Below are 24,699 nucleotides of genomic sequence, written 5' to 3' on the forward strand. Positions count from 1 at the left end.
TGAGGGTATGGGTGGGAGTATGTGTTGGCATGCAGGTAGGGGAGTTGGCTTACCAGAGTCCAGTCCTCCTCCTACTCCTGCCAGGCCCTCAGGATGCATGATTGCCAATACTTGCTCCTCCCATGTTGTTTGTTGTGGGGGAGGAAGTGGGGGTCCACCGCTAGTCCTCTGTACTGCGAGCTGGTGTCTTGCTACAATGGAACGCACCTTCCCCCGTAGCTCATTCCACCTCTTCCTGATGTCATCCCTTGTTCTAGGGTGCTGTCCCACGGCGTTGACCCTGTCCACGATTCTATGCCATAGCTCCATATTCCTAGCAATGGATATCTGCAGCACCTGTGCTCCAAATAGCTGTGGCTCTACCCAGATATTTCCTCCACCATGACCATTAGCTCCTCCTCAGAGAATCTGGGGTGTTGTTGTGGCTCCATGGGTGTAGTGTGAGTGGTGTGGGTGAGGATGTGTAGGGTGATGTTTTGGGGTGTGTGATGTAAGGTGCGTGGGTGGTCTATAGGTGATGGTGGTATGTGGCTCTGGTTGTGTGGGTGCTCTTGCAGTGTCTCTCTGCTGGCAATTATTGGTATTAGTAAAGGGTTGTGGGTAATGTGTGTGTGTGTTGTATAGTGGTGTGGTGTGTGAATGTGTGTCAGGTGTGTGTAGTTTGAATTGTCCAATGGGGTGTTGTTTTGTATGTGTGTGTATTTTGAGCGCGACGGTATGTACCGCCAATGGTTTACTGCTGTTGAATGTCTGCCGTGGTGATTCGTGGGTCATAATGTTGTGGGCGTTGTTCTGTTGGCGTGACAGTGTGGGTTTTGATGCCGCCAGTTTATCGCTAACCATTGGGCTGGCGGATTTGTGTGTGTAGCTGAATAGTGACGGATTGGTCTGTGTGTGTCATAATATGGTTAGCAGATATCCGCCGCTGCAGTGGTATGTGTGCGGCAGTCAGCATGGCGGTAAGTGGGATTTACCACCAATAACATAATGAGGGCCTTTGTGTTGGAACCAGTCTTGTACAAGTAAAATGTAGCTCACAATTGCATTATACAGATTTCTATGGATTTCACAAATTTCGCTTAATGCAAACGTTTGTGAATTATGCAGATTTTTGTGAGTGTATTTACATTTTAGTCTAGGCCTATTTACTGCTAAGTAGCCCAGAAAGTATCTCAGATGCTACTTCAGAAATTCCCAGTTTGGACTGAAAATGCTGGGTATCTGACTTTTTTTTATTCAGAGGACAGGGGAGACAACCCTCGGCCCAACACTGAGACGACCGGGAGAGAAACAGCTGTGGCTACAGGGGAATGTGTTCTGTGTGTGACACCTGTGTTTTGCATGGAACTGCTTGTTTCATGTGTATGAATGTATGACTTGTATAGTGCAAGCCTAGCTGCAAAACAATTGAGCATCATGCAGAATGCCAGTTTTACAATGAGTAGTTCAGAAGCGAGTAAAGAGGTGGAGGAAGGTGAGCCTATAGACTCAATTGGAGTGTAGAGGGGAGAGATTGTGGGTTCAGCTTAATGGGGGCGGGGCAGCAAATGAGAGAGGAAGTGATTGCTTGAGGAGCAATGAAATAAGAATCGTTTGGGGATCATTCAGCATTCTGGTGGTTACTCTGTGAATAGATGTTGCTAGAAGAGATGGCACGTCATCTTTTTTCTCAGGGTGGAGAAAGGAATGAACCTGCTGTATCTGAAATAGAATGGTGCTCAGAATCCTCGGAATAAAGCACACAAATATTTAGCTACACATCTTCTTTTTCGGTGTTTCCTATTTTGCAAACCAGCATCTCTGCTGCATGTTGTGAGTATTCCACTGAAGGTCTCCATGTTGGTGGCCGGGTGCTGAGATATGTCAAAGTTCATTGACTTAAATATCATAGATTGGGTCTTGACTGTAAGAGACAGTGGATGTTTCTGAGGGTTGGTGTACTCCTGCCATACTTGCAAAAACTTTGAGGCATGCTGCTACATCGAGGATGCTCTACAGTGGTGTGTTGTGCTTCTCAAGGATGGTGGTCACTAGAAAGTTTACACCATTCAGATGTAAAAGGGAAGAGCCTCGATGTGGTTCTGAGGCCCTTCAGGAAGCACTCCACTCAATAAAGCAAGTCAATTGACAGTAGGAGGCTTATATCCTGTCAGTGGTGTTTGATTGAGGGTTGTGTCACTCATAAAGTCCAGGAAGTGAGTGATGTTGATGAATTGAGGGGGGAAGCTGTCAAAGTTAATCTCATGGAACTAGCCTTTTGCTGTTGTTTGTAGTTACTGGTGATAGACACAAACGTTGTTTGGCAGGGTTCAGTCTGAAATAGGGTTTTTGTATCCAAGCTTGAATAGTAACAATACAGGTATTTTCTGTATTGGTGGAGTCTGATTTCCTTGTTGGCTATCAGATCTCCTGGGGCCTTCCTGTGCAGGTTGAAGCTCAGTCCTAAGAATGGAGCCCAGAGGGACACCACAGGTGATGGGTCGTGCTCCGGTCTGGGGGAAGTCATTTGGGCCAGCTATAACTTCAACCACTGCAAGATAATGGAATTGAAGTTCATTCCAGGTTTGAAGGAGTGAATTCAGGCTTTGAAGGTCAATGATGTTGAAGTCTTGAGGGATGTCGAGCAGGACCAATAGGCTGTTTTTGTGATGCAGTGAGGGTCGCTCCACAGGTCGTTTCACTGAGATGGAGCAGGTCAGGTGTTAGTGATGCTAAATAGACATGGGCCCATTTAGCAAGCCCAGGCAATGGAATGATTAGGACAGGGGTTGTGAGATAAGCCCAAATATCTGCTATAACTTATTAAGTCGAATAAGGAAAGGCAAGATTTTTAGGAACGGTTACTTGAAGGACATGAGTTGAAGGATCAAATTCTGACATCTCTCCTTGTTGCAACTCAGTGATAATAATGGCAACATGTATTATGTTGAAATATGTTTTATTTAGCATTGATATACCATGTTTCTACTACTGATACTCCTCCAATCTATCAATGATGAACATTTGTGCACCCCTTTGTTTCTCTACACACCAAAGCACAATGTTCGTAAAAATAGTTTATAGATGACATTTTGTATTCCAATCTAGGATCTGTCTACAAATCTCTTTTGAATAGCATGACACTTTCGGATATAAACGTGCACCTATGAAACGTCTACATGAACGAAACGTGACTAGCTAGTTCGATTTAGAAGACTAGGAATTTATTACCTGGCTGCCACACAAACATCTGCAACCTTGCCAAACGTTCGTTCTCTTAATGCATAGATGGAATGTCAAACCAAATACCACCATTAGATTTCAAATGCCTTTATTTCTATTCATCCAAGTCATAGTCAAGTTATGCAGGTGCCAGATAAAGCTACAGGCCCGGTAGCAAGCAGCAGGCGGCGAAGGCGCTAACTTAGTATCAGGGTTATACATGGTATTTAAATGGCGATAAGTAGGAAATTACAGATCTGTGAGCAATTTCATTCCAAACGTACTGCGCACAAACGTGACGGAAACCAAATGTTACTATTGGGCTCATGGCGGTTTGAACCAGGCACTTTAGAAGCCAATTCGGCATACTAGTAAAACCTGGCAGTCATGAAGATGGCAAAATGTTTTTTAGACCTCACACTTTTTGCTCACTGGGCCAAAGGTGCAAGAGAATCAAAGTCCAACTGCATCTCACTGAGCTCTTAGCTTTTACTCATGGTGCAAAGTGTATGGCGTAGCGTGGTACAATACATCTCTAGATCTCCTTGGCTTCAGTGCCTGTCAAGACAAACAGAATGCCATGTACTGTCTCCCACAGCAGGCAAGGTGAGCACTGCAGAATCAGTGTAGCCACTGTTTTTTTTGCCTCTGCTTCCCATGTTTTGACTGTGTGCTGGAAACTTTTTTGTGCTGTTTTTGGGACTCTGGGCACTTTATCACTGCTGACCAGTGCTAAAGGTCAAGTGCTCCTGTATAAATTGTATGTGAAATTGGCTTTTCCCTGAGTGGCATATTTGATTTACAAGTAAGTCCCTAGTAAAGTGCACTAAAGGTGCTCAGGGCCTGTAAATCAAATGCTACTAGTGGGCCTGCAGCGCTGGTTCTTCCACCCACACTAGTAGCCCTGTAAACATGGCTCAGATCTGCCACAGCAGTATCTGTGTGTGCAGTTTTAAACTGTCAATTTGACCTGGCAAGTGTACCCACTTGCCAGGCCCAAACCTTCCCTTTTTATACATGTAAGGCACCCCTAAGGTAGTCCCTTCACTGTTGCAAAGCCTATCTCTCTTATAGGTTAACATGGGGGCTGCCTTTAAATATACTTAAAGGTCAGTTTCATTTTGAGAGCACATAGAAATTTGGAGTATAGGGTCTCTGAACTCGCAATTTAAAAATACATCTTTTAGTGAAGTTGATTTTTAGATTGTTAATTTGAAAAATGCCACTTTTAGAAAGTAGGCATTTTATTGCTTGAACCATTCTGTGACTCTGCATGTTTGTGGATTGCCTGACTGGGTCAGTTTGACAGTTGGGCTGTGTTAGACTTTTTATCTTGGGTGTGGTTTACCCTAACTTTTTGCCTGTGTTTCCCAGGTTGGTGATGTGTGCTCAACTCTGTTTTTGCTGTTTCTGTTACTCTGGGCACCTTACCACTGCTAACCAGTACTAAAGTGCAAGTGCTCCTTTACAAAATATATATGTAATTGGTTTATCCACGATTGGCATATTTGATTCACTAGTAAGTCCCTAGTAAAGTGCACTAGAGGTGCCCAGGGCCTGTAAACCAAATGCTACTAGTGGACCAGCAGCACTGGTTGTCCCGCCCACCTAAGTAGCTCTGTAATCATGTCTCAGACCTGCCACTGCAGTGTCTGTGTGTGCAGTTTTAACCTGTAAATTCAACTTGGCAAGTGTACCCACTTGCCAAGCCTAAACCTTCCCTTTTCTTACATGTAAGACACCCATAAGGTAGGCCCTAGGTAGCCCGAAGGGCAGGGTGCAGTTTATGGGTAAGGTAGGACATATAGTTATGTGTTTTATATGTCCTGACCGTGAAATACTGCTAAATTCGTTTTTCACTTTTGCAAGGTCTGCCCCTCTCATAGGTTAACATAGGGGCTACCTTTAAATATGATTAAAGTGTAGATTCTCTTTGGAAGCGGATAGACATGTGGAGTTTGGGGTCTCTGAGCTCACAATTTAAAAATATGTCTTTTAGTAAAGTTGATTTTAAGATTGTGTGTTTGAAAATGCCACTTTTAGAAAGTGAGCATTTTCTTCCTTATACCATTTCTGTGACTCTGCCTGTTTGTGAATTCCCTGTCTGGGTCAGTTTGACAGTTGGGCTGGTTACACCTCTCACTAGACAGTGACACAAAAGGAGGTGGTGGGTATTCTGCATTTCCTGATGAGCCATCTGTGCTAGGAGGGAGGGGAGGAGTGTCACTTACACCTGAAAGGGCTGTGCCTGCCATTACACAATGCAGTCTCCAACCCCATGGTGTGTGTCTGGGGCCTGGCCTGGGCAAGGCAGGATCGCACAAACAAGAGAGACTTTCCTTTGAAGTAAGCCTACTTCAAAGGGCAAAATGGGTATAAGTTTTGGACCCAAAACCCCTGAAAATTAGATCACTTCTGGATTCAAGAGGAACCTCTGCTAAGGAGAAGAGCTGAAGAACTGAGGAGAAGTGCTGCCCCTGCCTGTGACTGTGCTTTGTTGGACTATCCTGCAGTTGCTGCTATTGCCTCTGAAAGAGGACAAACACTGGACTTTGTTGTGCATTCCTGCTTGAGAAGAACCTCCAAGGGCTTGAACTGAGCTTGCCTCCTGTTTTGAAGTTTAATCGAAGACTTCCTCTGCCAGCACCTGGACTCTCTCCTCAGACTCCTGCCCTGCCAAGTGGTGTCCTAGCCGGTCCCAGGGCCCTTGAGAGGTGAAGTTGGCATAACAAGGACTGATATCCATGCACAGAACTCCGTGCAGGGAAATGTTCGACGCACCACCTGCAATGCGGCTGAAAAATGACACACCTCACGTTTTGTGGCAAAAATCGATGCTCCACCTGCATCGCGGCTGGAGAAATGATGCAACACCCGCTTGCGGCTGCTGTTAGTGACGCACTCCCCATGTAGCGTGTTTTTTCATCACCGTGCGGCTGGATTTCACATACATCATCGCTGGGTGTCTAAAGTCAACGCAAGCCTGTGCGGGTCTGAGGTGGCCATCCAGAAATCGACACATCGCTCTCTTGCGGGAGAGAAAAACAACGCAGCACCTACGCAACCGGAGAAGAAAGCGATGCTCGGTCTCTCTTGCGAGTGAGAAATCGACGCATTGCTGATTTTTTCGACGCACGCTTGCCCTTACAGCTTTAATTTCAACACAAACAAGTACTTTGTGCAACAGCAACGTTTCCATTGTTTTCAATAGAGTAAGACTCTTATTCTTTTGAAAAATTCATATCTTGACTTGTGTAGGTTGGATTTTTGTCAATTTGGTCTTGTTTGATTTAGATAAATATTACCTATTTTTCTAAACTGGTGTGGTGTCCATTTTGTAGTACTTTCACTGTATTTCTGGGAGTGTTTGTACAAATACTTTACACATTGCTTCTGGGTTAAGCCTTCCTGCTTGTGCCAAGCTACCAAAAGGGTGAGTGGGGGTTTAACCTTGGTGTGTTTCTCCTTTGCCTTGACTAGAGTGAGAGTCCTTGCTTTGACCGGGGGTTACCTGACTGCCAACCAAAGACCCTATTTCTAGCAACTAAGTTTTGTAGAAATACAGCATTTACAATGGACTCAGGCACAACAAAACATATTCCCCCACTTCTGTAATCAAGTAGGTCCTATCTTTGGATGTAGCCCCGTTATAAATTCAATGGAACCTATAAAGGCACTCTATTGGAACATTGTAGGTACTATTAGTGTTTTTTTTTATTAAATTACATTTGTAGTATGTTTCTCTTAATTAATCTACACCTACTTTTACACCAAGTGACTCACTAAAATGTACTGTCCTGCATATCGTCTTCTTGCAATTCAGCTTGTCATGAGATCTCTTATGTCTTCTAGGTAACAACCCAACTACACTTCAAACAAAGTGATCCTGTGTGGCCATGCAGAGCAAATGCAGCAGGCTTCATGCTAGGCAGGGGGATAGATATTGAGGAAAAAATATTCCTCACCAGCCTATTTAGTGTGAAGTAAACTTCCTGGGTCACACCAAAAGGTGGAAGTGCAGCAGTCCTTCCCGGGGAGATGAGGTGAACTGAACTGGATTGGACTTAATTGTTCTTTCTTGCTGCTAAAACGCCACACCTGGAAGCAACGGGCATCTAAGAGGCTGGATCTCAAGGCACACACTTGAAAGGAAAAAAAAAGTAAATTTACACATATCCAAATATATATCAACTCAAAAGGAGAAGCACGCTCCACAATATAGAAATAGAAAATCTCCAAAATTAGAGAAGGACTGTCATGGATGTATTAGTGCATAAAGTTAAAGACAGCAAAAAAGACCAAGTTGAAGTGTCATAAGCTGTGAGTGGGAATGTATTTAGAATTTTATATGTGTGATTTTAAAGACAGAGCCCACAGACAGTTTAATGAATCAAGCAAAGTGTCTTAGAATATGTCCTTGTTGAAATGGGGAGCCAATAAAGGGATTTCCATAAATTATCATTTATAATAAAATTATCAGGCCCATGTCTGCTCCACATGGACAGTCAATGAAAAAAACTGAGAAGATGAATCACAGTAATCCAGAATTTCCTGGATAAGGGTGTTGAAAATTGTTTTCCTTCATGCATAACTGAAACAGCAGAATATCTCCAGGCAGTCATACCCATAGTCTGTGAATTAGATGGGAAAACTGGAAGAAACTACTGCGGCTGCCTCTGGATCATGGAGATCAGACTTAATTTTGAGATTACGATTCTTCAACTGTTTTATCCAGGTGGTGCAGTTGCCCAACTTTGGAGACCAAAGTATGTAACGTCATTGATCAGCACTGACACAAGTCACAGGAATTGCAGCCAGTCCCACAACGTAACCATACAATGTTGCAGTAAAGATGCAGAGGCACCCACTTCTCCGACCATCTCAAGGATGTCCTGAGACTGCATTTGTCTAAGTGTGGAGGCTACTGGAGAGGATGTGGCATAACGGCCAGAGCTGCCGACTTCCGAGGTGAGGGAAAAAGCCTTGAGCCTCGGGTTTGGCACAACACCCTGTAATTCTGGGCCATTCACCTAATATCCCCATGCCCACAATTCAGCCCCATGAAACCCTCACAGGTGATTTGTGGCGCTAAACAAATCCTGCATTTTATTTATTTATTTACTGCTCTATATCAGATGAGAGAGGCTCAAAATAGTATTGTGTTGACTGGTTGACACTAATGAGCTCTCTGGAACACCATAGGTCATCTGCCTGGTTGTATGGGTGGAAAGAAAACACCTCACCAGCCAGTGATCAGAAAAAAATAGTGGTAACACTGAAGACCTTCAATCCCAACAGCCACAAACCAGTGCAGCAGAATAGAATGGCTTAAGGTGTCCAATGCAAACAACAGATCCAGAAGAGTTAATGCATGGATAGGGCAGCCATTGCTGGCAGTATGGGATAGTCAAGAGCTGTGGCTGAAATGAGTCAGTACCATTGCTAGGATGGAAGCCCTCCTAGAAACAGCTCAATATGTTTAGAGATTCAAGGATGTCCAGGAATTGACTTCCGATGTGTTTCCAGGATGTAGTAGTAATAAGTAGGCATGAAACAAAGTGATATTTATGGGGATCAAAAATGCTCTAGGTAAGATTTTTAAGTAAGTATATCTATATGTGTGTTTGATATGTATTGCATGCAAAATAAATATTTACAAACAGATCTCTGGCAAATAAATATCAAATTACTTGGTTTTACCACAATCTACATATATTATGTACTTTTCAGAAGGATAGCCAGTAGTCGCTGCCACACGATTCGTAAAAGCATACTTTAATTAATTAAATGTTTTAAACTAAATGTAATTTTACATTTAATTTCTTGATGTACTGGTCCGTAAGCATCATATGTGTCTGTCTTCGAGTTTGTCAGTGTTTGCCAAGAGCCAGTTCAGAGGCATACAGCCTGGAAAATGGACAGTAACATTTCTCCCAAGCTCACTATAAAATTAACACACTGGCAGGCCGCTCACATATACCTTTTAAATTATATAGGTGGAATTTTAATAAAAAATATATATCAACAGTGAGATGGCCACGAGGCGTGTGGAAACTGTGAAATGTTCAGACTCAAAAATATGCAGTTTTTTAAAATCTAAAACTTTGCAAACTTTGTGATGTCGAAGTTTGCAAAGTTTTTTTTTTATGTATAAAATTGATAGACAGTTTCATAGGCCCTTTGCAACAGCGGGTAACCTTTGCCAGCTTCTGATGGGGGAGGGGACACTTACAGCATGAGTACAGCAAAGGTTTGCTGCGGGCAGCAGGTCGATTGTCCCTATCCAGTGGTCCAGCATAACCCATTTGGGTACTGTATCGCACTCGGCCTATTGCATGTCTGACCATAAACCCTCCTCCTGGTTCACAATCATCCAAGTCCCTACTGCAGTGCTTAATTTGTAATGGAATTAGTTCCAGTGCCAAAAGCTCTGCCCTGAATGCTGCAGCTGGTGCAAATAAAAGTCGGCTCATCGAATACCAAGGCTGCACACTCTTGAATTCTCAGGCTTCTTTAACCCACTACCGGACACTCCCTGTCCCTTTCTGTCACTCTTGCAACCCCTTTGTAATGGTTTTTCTGCCTTTCGCGCCCTCCATCTTTCTGCTTTATTTTTCAGTCTTCAGTTCTCTGTTGAAGAAAAATAAGTGCCATCCCCAAAAATAAGTGTAGGTGCCCCCCCAGCAACCACCGGTTCAAATTAAGCACTGCCCTCTCTCCTTCACACCACTGCCTGACCTCTGGCACCCAACTTCCTGCCTCCTGCCCTCATCGTCCTCTCTGCATGTCTTGTCTGGTCAGAGGATCTGCAGCGGCTTACCTTGGGATTTCATAAAGCAGCAATTCTGTTTTACAGGGCGTCAAGCAACTGGATACGTAGGTCAGAGGCCTCAGTGGAGTTCAGGACCTCAGAGTACAGAAAGGACAATACTGTGGGGAGTTTAAAGCACTGCAGGTGGAACTGCCCCCATTGCTCACTGATGTTTCTGATGCTATCTAGAAAGTCCAGTAGGAGGCCTGTTAGTAGCAGGCCAGTATGTTTTGAAATGTTTGAACGCATTTACTTAGGCCCTAATGTCAGACACTATAGAGCATATTTAGGAGCCCCTAGCGCCACCTTAGAGCCACCATAGAGTCATTTTTTCCATGTTAAGGCGGCAGTAAAGTGGTGATGAAGCAGAAAAAGAAAGGCTAACAAGCATTCATATATCATGTAACAAAATTGTACAAGGCAACGTGATTTTAGCAAAGGAAAATAATGTATGTAGAAAATGTGCCCTCGGGGTAGTTCGCCATTTAGTATAAGCAAGCTTGATTAATCATGAAGAATCGACAATGTAGTAATCTGTCATAATTGCAGATGTATCTTATGATTTTCTTGTTAGAACTGTTGTATGCTTAGCTTAAATTTAGCAGAGGCTTTGGCCTAGTCGCGTGGTCTCAATTTTAACTGCGTGGTTTTCACTTGTATTAACAAACATATATTTTGTGCCTTTAAAAGCTGTATTTTTCCAGTAGAATGACTAATACGCTTATCTCAAGGTTTCGTGCTAGGCAAGTTTCATCCCTTTTGAAGCAAGGTCAGTTTCTGCAGGTGCAGACAATAAAGACACTGATACAGAAATAATTGGCAAACTTTGTTGCTACTTGTGTTCTAAAGCTCCAAGGACACCTTATGCATAAATGAGTACTTAGAGAAAGACACTATTCATTGGTCAAAAGGAAGCCACCCTATAAACCCTCCAATGGAAGATCCTGAAGAATTTGGAACGTTTTCTTACTTAAACCCACCGGACAAAGAGAAGTCAGCCATTTTCTAGATGCCATTTTGAAGCCGGATTCACAACGCCATTTTAAATGACATTTTGATGCTTTTTCTCTATCCCAGAGAGAGAGACTTTAAAGAATTCTCACCCTAGAGACTCTAACTTTAACTTTACCCCGTCTTGCCCATACGATAACTTTTGCCCCCATTTTCCTTGCTGCTGCAAGGAAAACTTGACTTAAACTTTGTCCCTTTGAAATTCACCCCATGTTGATCGAGCCGGTACCTGAAGGATGAAGGCTTACCTTGAGTGCTGATTGTATTTGGTAATTATGAAAGGATAAATGTATTATTCATTGTATTTTCCTTCTTAGGTACCAACTGCTTATTTTGACAGAGCCTAAGCTAGAAGTTTTTCTAAATTCATGTTGATTAAATTCTTTTGCATGAAGCCCCACATGCCAATGCTAATCAGAGGATAGTTGAGGTATTCACTTGATGCACCATGCTGATTTGAAATCTTGTTATGCTGACCAATGTATGCAATTAGTCAAATTCAGTTACTCATATTAGTGATTTGCATTGCTATAACCGAGTGCAATATAATCCAAATCTTGCGTAGATTGCGTTTCTTCCGTCGCTATGGACAGCTAGTAATGTTCGTATACGTTTATCATTTGATTTTGAGACTTACATATATTGTGCTAGCTTTGTTAATATAGGGAAATAAACTCATTAACTTTTAATAAACTGGTGTGGTTATTCATGACTGAAAGGTCATGGTGTGTCTAATTACTGATTTTCTGTTTAATTAATTTGTTGTCTGATTACTAATTGAGTATTGGTCATTGATTATAAATGGTTATTGATTATTGATTTGAGGGATCCGACTATTCTTAGATGAGGAGAACTCAACTCGGTTAAAAGGTTCACCGACCTCCGGCGTGTCCAAGTATAAGTAATTTATAAGGACTGGACGCGCTATCAGTGACACTTTCCTCACGCCATATTTACAAAGTGGGGCAATGCATGCATTGCGCCACTTTGTTACCCTTTGCGCCACATTATCCCTGCGCCAGGCATAATGTATGCAAGGGGGGCATTCCCCCATTGGGCGAGCCGAAAAGATGGTGAAAGGAAATCTAAAAGGTTTCCTTGCGCCATTTTTCTCGGCACAGGAATTTAAAAGGGGCATGTCAATATTTATAATTGGCCCTAAGTACTCTGCAGGAGTAATGCCTACATGTTGGTGCTACTCCTGCAGAGTACAATAATTGGCCCTAAGTACTCTGCAGGAGTAACGCCAAAATGTTGGTGCTACTCCTGCAGAGTACATCAATAGCATCAAGAAAAATTATGCTACTGCCCCCTACCCTGCTCCATGGTGCATTGTATTTTAAATACGGCGCACACCTGGTGGTGGTAGGGTGTGCTAAGGGGCACAAGGAAAGTGGCGCTGCACTGGGTGCAGCGCCACTTTCCTTAAATCTGCCCCTATGTTATTATACAACTTATTATCATACAAATTAAATTCTGCAGAGTATCTATATGCCAGATTAACAAGGCCTTAACGCCTCCTGGCGCCACAATAGCATAATTTGTTTAACACTAATGCGGCTCAACAGGGTAAAAATTGACATGCCATAATTACAAAGTGGCGCAATGCATGCATTGCTCCACTTTGCGACCCCTTGTGCCACATTATGCCTGTGCCAGGCATAATGTATGCAAGGGGGGGGAATTCCGGCATTAGGAGGTCAGCAGAAATGGCGCAATGAAATCTTCAAAATTTCATTGTGCCATTTTTGGCATCATTTTTATTGTCTGCTCAATGCAAGCATTAAAAGGACGCACCCATTGAAATCAATGGACCTCCTTACACTCTGCTGCACTGGTGTAAACATTTTTGACGCTATGCAAAAATGTTGCGCTATTGGCCTAAAGTGTGCCATGGTGCGCCGTATTGTAAATACAGCGCACCCATGGTGTTGTTAGGTGGCCGTGGAGGGAGGGCGCATCAGTGCTGATGCACCAGATGTTTGTAAATCTGGTCTTATGTGTTTTCCTGATTGGTGGAATTAATGTCTTTTTATGCATTATTTGTGCATAAATACACAACAAAGAATGCTGCATTGCCTCAATATAGAAACAAGCTTCGGCAAAGTCAATGGGTCTGGCTTTGGCAGTCAGCCTTTGGATTTTCCACTGCTTGTTTTGTTTCATCATTGTTTTTGTAAAACGTTATTACTGTGGGAGCTGCCAGGCCCAAGCCAATATAAAAAAATCCCAAAAGCACAAATATTTCTTTGGTCTCAAATATCACACTTTTTTCATAGTAGCCCATAGAATAAGGGAAATACTTTGTGTGTGTTGAAGTCTTCCTACTGAAAGAGCAAAATGCTGCCATTCACAGAGAAGTTAGCCACAGGATGGAGTTGGCTGACCCATTGCCATATGCTGTATACTATAGTGGGCAGAAGAAAATTGTGAATGACACAGCAGCAGACCAATGAATAAGGAGACCTAGTTGAAAGTATAAAGTGAAAGCTGAGAAGTATATCATATATATAATTTGCGTGAAATAAAAAGGTCCTCTAACACCAGAATGAAAAGTAGCTTCACAGATATAACATTTGTCTTATCAGGCGTATACTCTGGCACAACCATATCAGTTAATGGAAATATGGGAACATTGTCTCTGGAGTGGTGACAGCCTCTCACTGTAACACTCAGACATAGGACTACAGGTCCCAATATCCCATTTCACCAAATTAAAGGTTTTGGCTTAAAATATTCCCAACAAATGAAGTACTCAATTCCACAATCTGTGCAAGCATTAGCTGTTGTGATCACTTGTAATTTCTTATTACTGCACTGCACGAAAACTTAGTAAATCTGCCCCTTTGTTTCAGCGGACAAACCATTCTTAACATATAATGCCTACCATTATAGATGGCATGTGACTCCTACACCTTGTAGCATCACTATCTTTAGTAACACTTCCTATACATTGACTTCCTACACCTGTAGCGTCACTATCTTAAGTTACACAATCGTATGACTTGCACAATAATATGATTAGTCGTTTCTGTACAATATGTTTGTGATGTAACATGCCCTGACACCCTACATTGGGCTCAAAAATAAATGTGAAGGAGGGGCTAAGGAGAGATGATGGGCACAATTGGAGGCTAGTATGAGGGAATCCATGAAGGAGGACATTGGGGGACACTAACAAACATTGTCACACAGGTTGCTACCAACGTCAAAGTCAGCCCTGTCTGGCCACAGTATGTAACTCATCATGAACTATATTGTAAAAGCATGAACTGAGTTCCCCTTTCAACATCTTGTTTGAGAAAATGTAAAACAACCAGCTTCTCTGGAAGAGCCATCAGGGAACACAGAGAGGCATAAATGAAATATCAGGTGTACTCCTTCTTTGCTCTAGAAATCTGGAAAGCTATCTCAGATCAGACCCACTTGGCTCCATCCCTTTTCTGTCTGCAAGGAGCGAAAATCCATTCCTCCAATCATCGTCTTGTCATGTCACAATGATGAGCTCCCAGTCCCCATCACCCCCCTCTTCACAAGCAGTATTGACCATGCTCCCGCTGCCCCGCCCCTCGCCAGAGGCCACATCACAACAGGCTTCAAACTCCACTGTAAAGCATTGCCCTTAATGTTGATATCCACTTATCCCTTTCTCTCTTCCAACTTTTTCAGCGTTACCCAACGTAATGTGTCAACTTCGGTCATAGGCAGCACTCTGTTGCTTGATGACTTTTGTTATCATTTTTTCCCCATTTTTCCATAGTGCGAACATGACCCAAAGGTATTGGAGTGCTTTTCATGAGCACCAGTTTTATTACACAAGGTCACATTTTTTTTTTTTGGGCACCGAAAGATTTGGGGCCAGATGTAGGTAGATTCCAATTTACGACTTGCAAATTGCGAGTCGCAAATTGGAATGTAGGATGGTGTCCCTGACACCATCTGCGACTCGCAAGGGGGTCGCAAAGGCCCACCTCATTAATATTAATGAGGTGGGTCGCAATTTGCAACCCCCTTGTGAGTGGCGGCATTCACAGGGATGGTGGCCTGCTGCGGACAGCAGACCACCATGTCTGTGACTGCTTTTTAATAAAGCAGTTTTTTTTTTTTTGTAATGCAGCCCGTTTTCCTTAAAGGAAAACAAGATGAATTACAAAAACGAAAAATGAAATGTTTTCGTTTCATTTTTTCAGAGCAGGCAGTGGTCCATAGGACCACTTCCTGCTCTGAAAAAATGTTTGCAGTTCCATTCACAAAGGAGAAGGGGTCCCATGGGGACCCCTTCCCTTTTGCGGATGGGTTACCACCCATTTCAAATGGGTGCAAACTGCGATTCGTTTGCGACCGCGTTCGCGGTCACAAAGCAATCTGGCATTGCACTGCGACTCGCAATTATGAAGGGGACTCCCCTTCCTAATTGCGACTCGCAAACCCGTTTTGCGAATCGGTAACCAGGTTACTGAATCACAAAACGGGTTTTGTGCATTGCGACGTGCAGTTTGCATGTCGCAAACAGCGAAATTCGCTGTTTGCGACATGCAAACTGTTTCCTGCATCTGGCCATAAGTGATCTGCCAAAGGCCACAGGCTAGTTCTGCCTTTCTGCCAACGCCGAGATCTGAACCTAGTTCCCCAGTTCCAATGTCGGCAGCTTTGGTCATACCATATCCCAACCCAGGTAATTCCCTTTGAACATGCAGTTCCACCAGGCAGCCCTGTACCATTTTTTGACACCTTTCGCACTCTGCATCCCTGTAACAGCGTGAGAGACACACACTCCCCCTGACAGCACGTCTTGTTATGAATTCGATAAATTAATAATTCTGCATAGCTCGTTGCGCTTCTGACACCTTCACGCAGTCAGCATATGACACACCTTCACCTCCTGAGGATGGGAAGCACATTATGAGTGTCACGTGTTATCAATTAATCTGTGATATTACGGCACCTCTTAATTATGTGGAACTGCATGTGGCACGACCTTACTTCGTGCATGACAGCACCAGGCTCGACCGTTACATACCACTTTAACACCACAGCGCCTCCCCCCCACCTCGCCGCGTGCGGCCACCTGGCAGTCCCTTATAGCCGCTCACCCCCTGACTGTACATAGCGCCCATCAGCCCTGCCTGAGCGTCTGTGTCAAAACAGGCCTCTCTGTTAGGTCCACGGAGGCCAGCCCTCCAGTTTTTTGCAGGTCTGTGCCTAATTTCGGTTGTCTGTGCCATTTCCCGCACTCAGCTGGTGTGCAATACCAAATGTGGCGCTTTTTGCTGCTCGCAGCTAGCACTCGAGTGCTCTGTCAGCGTGTCTCTGTTATTCAGTCATACGTGAGCTGTGAAACGGTTCCTGTGTGTGGCCGGGAGGGAAGAGTTGGCCTCAGGAGAGGCCCAGCGCAACGCAGTGTCGGGGTCAGGAGCATCTTGAGAGATGATCGTAGGCAAAGTGGAGCCCTGCATTTTAGTAACTCTAAATGTCTGCATGGAAACCGTGATGGGAATTCAAACGTGTTCATTATGCAGTCATATTGTTAGATCAGGGAACAGAAGCACGGGGAGAGTAACATTTGCCCAAGCTCAAACAGTTTGCTAAAGTTGAAGACCTGGGATTAAAATGCATAAGTGTTTGTTCCAAAAGCTATTAAATGACCACCACATTACATGTTGGTGGATAGACAGGAGAGGGGGTTCTGCCTACCCACTCTTCCCCGAGGAAAAATGCAGTCCACAACCATAAGAACAACTTTTAAGTTTATTAAGTTGATTCAAAATACTTCTAATCCTGAACAAAAATGGGGGCAGGAGTAATCATCTCAACAGATGATTGTCCAAGAGCAATCAATTCTGCCAAATGGGTGGCCAAGCTTCAAAAACGTTTCCTGGTTCCAGTTTTGAACTAGACCCCAGATGACAACTGGGGTGGTAGTGATTCTGATGAAAAGTCCAAGGGATTACTCGCAGTTTTCAATGTTATTTTATTGTGGGCCCTGCCCAGATTTATAATGTAGGGTCTGATTTAGACTATGGTGGACAGGCTAGTCCATCTTAAACATGACAGATGTTCCTTCCGCCATATTACAAGTGTATTATATCCTACAGCAGATGTAATAAGGCAGATGGGATATCAGCCAGGTTGACCTAGTAAACCATCTGAAAAACTGTAAATCAGGCCCCCAGCCTGGTAGAGTTAATGGCAGAAGTGGAAATAGCACTGGTAGTGCTGAGACACAACACTGTCAAGATCTCAAAAGATTATGCAGTGCCATGGATTAAAATCTTAAGAAACATTAACACACATAGGGGCCTATTTACAAGCTTGTTGCCAACCGGACCGTCACTTTTTGCGATGCTCCAGTGGCTCTGTTCCCTGCTCCATAATTTAAAGACAGCATTAAGCCACTTTTCATGGCTTAACGCGGCCTTGTAAATATTGGCCACCAACGCAGTTTCCTGTGGCAAAGGTGAGCGCAATGGGTGTTGCTGTGGGCGTATCCACGCAACACCTATTGCTTTTGACACTGCCCCAGATTCACAAGGAAATCTAAATCTGAGGCAGAAACAAAAACTAACGGCTCCCCAGGGGTGGCGTTAGAGTGGTGCAAAAAGGAAAAATACTTTTATTTCTTCTCGTTTTTTGCTCTTACTACACCTCCTCAACGCAGGCATCCTTGCACCATGGTGCAAGGCTAACTGCATTGGCACTGGGCAGCTGAATTAGTACCAGCACAGGGGAAAACACAGGGATGCGCTGTATTCTGGTGAATACGGCGCATCCCTGCGTTTTAGAAATGACACAGCTCAGGAAAATTGCTTGTGGCACAGTGCTGCACCATTTCCTCGTAGTTGAAGCCCATGGTGTCTGCCAGTCATCTTGCATGCTAGATGGGTGACGTGGCAAGAAAATCAGACAGACTACTGAGCACTCACTCTGCGCATTGGTGCAGAGAACAAGAGCCCTGGTAGCAGACCAGGAAAAGAGCAGGCAGCATTCTGACTTTCACACAAGCGTCTGAAAGGAGCAGAATGTGACATCATCTCAGGAGCTGCCTGGTGCACTGAAAGTCTAGGCAGTGGCCGATCAGCAAATACAGTCAGAAGTCAATTACAGTTAGATACATAATAAGACAAGAAGAGAGAAGAAGAGTGAGGGATCAGTGGGAGGGGCTCAAAAGGATACACTACATGAGTGGCAGTGAACCCACAATCACAAGAAGAGCTTTGAGGATGTTGGAAGAGATACAGCTACAAGCTTGTGATGTCTTTGTTGTTCAGTCCAGCTGCAGATCACACTGTGTCCTGAAGTACAATGTCATGTTCTGCTCATAAAATTGCCTGCCTGCACCAGGCATAATATATGCAAAGGGGGCATTCCTTGCTCCATTGTATTCAGCACTTTTAACGCCTGCTCAGAGCAGGCATTAAAAGGAAGGTTCCATTGCTTACAATGGGCCTCTAGGTGCTTAGCAGGATTAGCGCCAGAATTTTTTACGCTAATGCTGCAAAGCGACGGACTAGCATAAAAAATTCAGACATTAGTCCCCTAACTACCGCCATGGTGGTGCTAGGGGGGTGCTAAGGGGCACAAGAAAAGTGGCACTGCAATGTGTGCAGCGCCACTTTTCTTAAATATGCCCCTAACTTGCTACCGCAGAGCCGTACATTCTATAGAATTCGAGAGATTTGCAAACATACCAGTAGGGCCCAGGCAGACCAAGACCTTATTCTGTGTGACTTCTTATGCCAAAAAGGAACATGGCACCTGGTAAATACCGATACAGCGATGTGCGGTACTTGCCCGTTGCACTATTTCATCCACACTCCAAGATCTCTACCAAAGACAGTACAATACAACGATTTGTTCCAAATTACAAAACTGTTAAAGCGCAGAATTTTCCACACACAGATCAGCAGCTTAAGGCAAAATGCACTCCCTGCACTCCGCATAGGTTATGAAAGCCCCCTGAATTTCCAATGTCTCACAAATATTCACAAGCTTTGAGCAGAATGGGCGCCCCCTGAAGGGTTGGGGCCCCACTTCAGGGGCATGTGATAGGGACCTGAAACAGATTTTATCAGTTTTTTTCCAGCGAAAATTGAATGGGGAAAGGTTGGTATTACTGCACTAATTGTAATAGTGTTTTAGAAACAATCCCCAGTGTGTGCCTCAATCAGAATTATCGACTTCATTACGATGAAATCCTCAGTCGTCCCTTCTGATTTCCTGATACGTGTCTGACTCTTCCCCAGCCACTCTGGCCTATCAGAAAGAACTGCCCGACAAGCAATCTTCCAGGTTATTACTGTTTGAATAAAGTCAAGAAGTACCTCCTCAATATGATCACGCAGCATGTCCAAGGTTCAAATGGTACTCAGTTTCAAATTTAAAAAATCCCGTCTTTCAGAAAGAGTCTTTACACAAACATTGGTCCGTCTTCAAATACATCATTACCGGGCTGTCTCTGTGTTATTGCAGCTTAATTAACCCCAAAGCAATAGTCTCAGTATCGAGCCACTAAAGCTATAAGAAACAAGCGTGTATGTTGAATCTTTAAGGGTTCGGTTGGGGGGGGGGACTGAGAGGTTTACACTTAAGCAAAATTATTCTAGTACAGTAAGTGATGTTGTTTGTTAATACCTCCCAGTTACTGTCCAGGTTTCAGCCTAATGTGGTAATTTTACTCGTATTTCCCAAGTAAGATGCACTTTCTGTTTCTCTAGGAGGAGTTTTATATGTTCTTATTTCTTCTGGTGGAGGGAATGGCCTTTCCCTTCGCAAAACACACCCTTCATATTTTACCCACCCCAGAACCTTCTACAAAGATTCTAAATGGAGATTCCGGTAGGATGCTCATATTCTGACTCCTCCCAGCCAAGCATGAACCTTAGATCTCCAGCACCAGGTTGTCCTGTTCTTAAGTATCCTAACTGATTTTGAATTATATATTCAGACTGTTGTGTTAGAAGTTGCTCTTTCTGCTTTATACATTAATAGGTACTCCTCTTGGACATAGGGGGTCATTCCAACCCTGGCGGTCGGTGTTAAAGCGGCGGCAAAACCGCTAACAGGCTGGCGGTAAAAAAAATGGAATTCCGACCCTGGCGGAAACCGCCAACAGAGACCGCCACTTCAACACACCGCCCGCCACGGCGGGACAAACAAACAGTGCGGCGGTCACCGCCAACAGACAGGCGGGAGACAATGTACTGCCCACCCTATCACAACCCACCAATCCGCCACCTTTTCCGGGGCGGTAGCCCCGCCGATAAAAACACGGCGGAAACAGCCATTTCAAATGGAAAACGCTCACCTCCATACACCCCACGAGGAATCTAGACAGCATGGAACCCGAACTCCACATCCTCCCAGCGATTGTCTTCCTGCTCCTCTACCAGGAGCACGAACGCCGGCGCAGAAGACAACGGTGAGTACTGCACCTACGACACAGGGGAGGGGGGAGGCAAAGAATTACGGGGACACACATATGCGACACACCCACCATCACCCTCACCCACTACAACACACACATCAATGCATAGCAACACATCACAGTTACCCCCCCAAACCCCCTGGAAGAATGCAAAGACAAAAGGAAATGATTATAAACTTTGGAATATATTGTATGACTGAGTATAAAATATATCACACATCTAAAACTTTATATACATAAATTGTCAAGTCCGATATGTGTATCAGGCATTGTTCGTGGGCCACTGGGCCCAAATCACATGGGCAAAGCCCACACAGGATACCTGACTCCAACGGAGAGAACACTGCAGGGGCATCAGATAGGAAAACTACAGGCACCTCAGGGAGAAGGGAAGGGGGGGCACCTCAGCCAGATGAGTCCACGACGCCAGATCCACGAGGGGCCTCCATGGCCACTGTTCCATCCTGGGGAGTGCAAAGCCACAGTCTCTCAAGTCTCTACAGTGGGTGGCTTGCCCACTGTGCCATCCTGGGGAGTGCAAAGCCACAGTCTCTCAAGTCTCTACAGTGGGTGGCTTGCCCACTGTTACATCCTGGGGAGTGCAAAGCCACAGTCTCTCAAGTCAATATCAGTCTCCACTGGTACTGGAGGGGGACTAGTGCCCAGAGTGCTTCGTGCAGCCCTGCCCGACACAGATGCGGGCCTGCCCCTTCCGCCAATGGGCCAGCGGTGCTTGAGATGAAGGGCCCAGCGGAGCGGTGCTTGAGATGAAGGGCCCAGTTCAGCGGTGCTTGAGACGGCGGTGCCCAGCGGAGCGGTGCTTGAGATGAAGGGCCCAGCGGAGCGGAGCGGAGCGGAGCGGAGCGGTGCTTGAGATGAAGGGCCCAGTTCAGCGGTGCTTGAGACGGCGGTGCCCAGCAGAGCGGTGCTTGAGATGAAGGGCCCAGCGGAGCGGTGCTTGAGATGAAGGGCCCAGTTCAGCGGTGCTTGAGATGAAGGGCCCAGTTCAGCGGTGCTTGAGACGGCGGTGCCCAGCGGAGCGGTGCTTGAGATGAAGGGCCCAGCAGAGCGGTGCTTGAGATGAAGGACCCAGTTCAGCGGTGCTTGAGATGAAGGGCCCAGTTCAGCGGTGTTTGAGACGGCGGTGCCCAGCGGAGCGGTGCTTGAGATGAAGGGCCCAGCGGAGCGGTGCTTGAGATGAAGGGCCCAGCGGAGCGGTGCTTGAGATGAAGGGCCCAGTTCAGCGGTGCTTGAGACGGCGGTGCCCAGTGGAGCGGTGCTTGAGATGAAGGGCCCAGCGGAGCGGTGCTTGAGACGGCGGTGCCCAGCGGAGCGGTGCTTGAGATGAAGGGCCCAGTTCAGCGGTGCTTGAGACGGCGGTGCCCGGCGGTGCCCAGCAGAGCGGTGCTTGATATGAAGGGCCCAGTTCAGCGGTGCTTGAGACGGCGGTACCCAGTTCAGCGGATCAGCCCATGGCGTGGAGGTCATTCGCCACCTGACCTGTGGCTGGCTGCGCCTTCCTGCCCACCTGGGATGGGCCTGGTGGGGCCCTCCTGGGCTGCAGTACCGGGCCTGTTGGTGTCCTCCTGCCCACCTGGGATGGGGCATGCGGGGCCCTCCTGCACAGCTGGGCTGCTGGCGGTCTTGTCGGGAGTGCTGCCCTTCCCAGCCTTCCCTGGTCGCCTGTGGCCCTTCCCCACCTTTGGCGGTGTGCCAGGTGGCACCACACTCCCTGCTGGAGCCATGGTAGGGATTTTGGTCCCAGGTGTTTTAGGCCTCTCGCGCCGGGCACTGACAATCTTCGCATGTTTTTGCGGCGGTGGGCTGACCGTGCCTTGGCTCCCTACTGAGCTGTCTGCCCTTGAGGGTGGGGGACTCCACAATCCATGGCAGACTGTCTTCACAGGGCCCGCTGTTGTGGTGGCTGAGGTGCTGACGGGAGTCTTTTTAGATGGACGGGGTGGGGGAGTTGTTGGGAAGAGGTCAAGTTTGGAAAGGAAAATAAGTTTAGTAAGAGAGGTACGGGTAGGTGTAGTAGGTATGGGAGTGGAGGAAGAGGTTGTAGTTGTAGGAGTTTGAAGTCTGGTGTCTTTGGGTGCAGGTGCTTGGGCTGGAGGCTGTTGTGAGGTAGATGGCTGTTGGGTGGGTGGCTGCCTGCGTTTGTGTATCTTGGAAGAGGGGGTGACAGACACACTGGGAGAGGACACAGGGGACGTGTGAATGGTAGTGGGGGTGGTGACTGCACGTGTGCGGGGGGTTCTGGTGGGTGTGCTGGTGATGGACGTAGTGGCTGAAGATGTTGTTCATGCAGGTGTGAGTGGAGACGTGACAGGGAGGGAGGAGGGAGACGAGGAGGAGGGGGACACAGTGGAGGCAGTGGGTGTTGGTATGTCTGTATGTGGATGTTGCTTGTGTGAATGCTTGTGTGATGTGTGGTGCTTATGTCTGGATGAGCTTCCCTTGGGTGCTGAGGTGTGTGCAGGCTGGTCTTATGGTGTGTCTGGGATAGGCAGAGGTACAGGGGATTGGGTCTGGGTGGAGGAAGTTGGAGGGGGGAGGCTAGAGACAGGGACAATTGCTGCCATCAGTGCTGAGGCCAGAGTGTTGAATGATCGCTGATGGGCAGCCTGACCCGAATGAATGCCCTCCAGGTATGCATTACTCTGGTGCACCTCCCTTTCTACACCCTGCATGGCATTCAAAAGGGTAGACTGCCCAACATTGATCGTCCTCAGGAGGTCAATGACCTCCTCACTGAGGGCAGCAGGGGTGACAGGGGCAGGGCCTGAGGTGCCTGGGGCGAAGGAGATGCCCACCTTCCTGGGTGAGCGGGCACAGGGCAAACGCTGAGGGGCTGCTGGGAGGGCGGTGCTGGTGCGCTGGGTGGCGGCTGTACCTGTTGTAGCGGGAGGCACGGATGTTGCCGCCACCACAAGGGAGCTCCCTTCAGAGGACGAGTCGCTGTCACTGACATCCGCACGAGTCCCCGCTGTGGAGCTCCCCTCGCCCTCCGTCTCACTGGTGAAATCCGAGTCAGTTGCATGGCCCGCCATGGCCATGTGAGAGACAGCTCCCTCGTGCTCCGATCCCAATTCTCCTCTGCCTGATGATGCTAATGCACAAATGAACAGGAAGACAACAAAAATAGGGGGGTGGGGAAAAATAAAGAAATGTTGAGTGCATGCATTGGCGACACCGTTGGCGGACAGGACAGACACAGAAGCCCCCTGCACTACGCCGCGCACTTGGGGTCCACTACGCAATCCGTGGGACATGGCCTACAAGCCTATGGGCGACCCCTGCTCACATACATGACACAGGGCAATGTATAGCTGCACTTGGCACCCTACAGAGGTGGTGGGCGGGGCACAGGGCCATGCCTTACGGAGGGGCCTAGCCTACAGATATCGCCCTGGCCTAGGGATACCCACAGCCCTCCTCCCCCACCCAGACACCTCCACTGCGCGCAAAGTCACCAGGATTTGAGTGTACTCACCCCCTTGTGTCTGCTGTGATGTCCTCACGCGCCCATCCAAATCGGGGTAGGCCACCGCCAGGATCCGGGACATCAGGGGGGTCAAAGTACGACTGGCACCCCTCCCACGTTGGGAGGCCATCCCCAGCTGAGCCTCCGCCGTCTTCCTGCTCCAGCGTCGGATGTCCTCCCATCTCTTCCTGCAGTCGGTGCCCCGTCTCTGGTGGAACCCCAGGGTCCGGACGTCCTTGGCGATGGCACGCCAAATAGCGATTTTCTGGTGGGCGCTGACCTATGTGACATGTACAGGGAGAGAAGAATAATCATCACCTGCTGCATGCTCGATGTGAGTGGCCCCCCCATCCCCACCCTTGCCATGTGGCACATGCTCTCATCCGTCGTTTGATGCATGCCTCAATCGCTCCCCTCCCCACCATCTTTCATCCACCCCACTCAACACAGGCATTGGCCACAAAGCATGGTCCCAGTGTACTTACCTGTTGGTCTGGAGGACCGTAGAGTAGCGCATACTGGGGGAGGACCCCATCCACGAGTTTCTCCAACTCCTGAGCAGTGAAGGCAGGGGCCCTTTCCCCAGTCGCATGAGCCATTGTCTCTTCCAGACCATGGTCACAGCAGCACTTGCAGTGTAGGTCCTCTCCTGTGGAAGATCAGGTATCGAGTGATTAAGCAGATAGAAAATGGTGGTCACGCCCGCGGTGGTGCGTACCGCGGTGGTGCGTACCGCGACCGCCGGCGCACATCGTCATTGGCTCA

The sequence above is a fragment of the Pleurodeles waltl genome, chromosome 6 (genome assembly GCF_031143425.1).
Source record: "Pleurodeles waltl isolate 20211129_DDA chromosome 6, aPleWal1.hap1.20221129, whole genome shotgun sequence".
NCBI lineage: Eukaryota > Metazoa > Chordata > Amphibia > Caudata > Salamandridae > Pleurodeles > Pleurodeles waltl.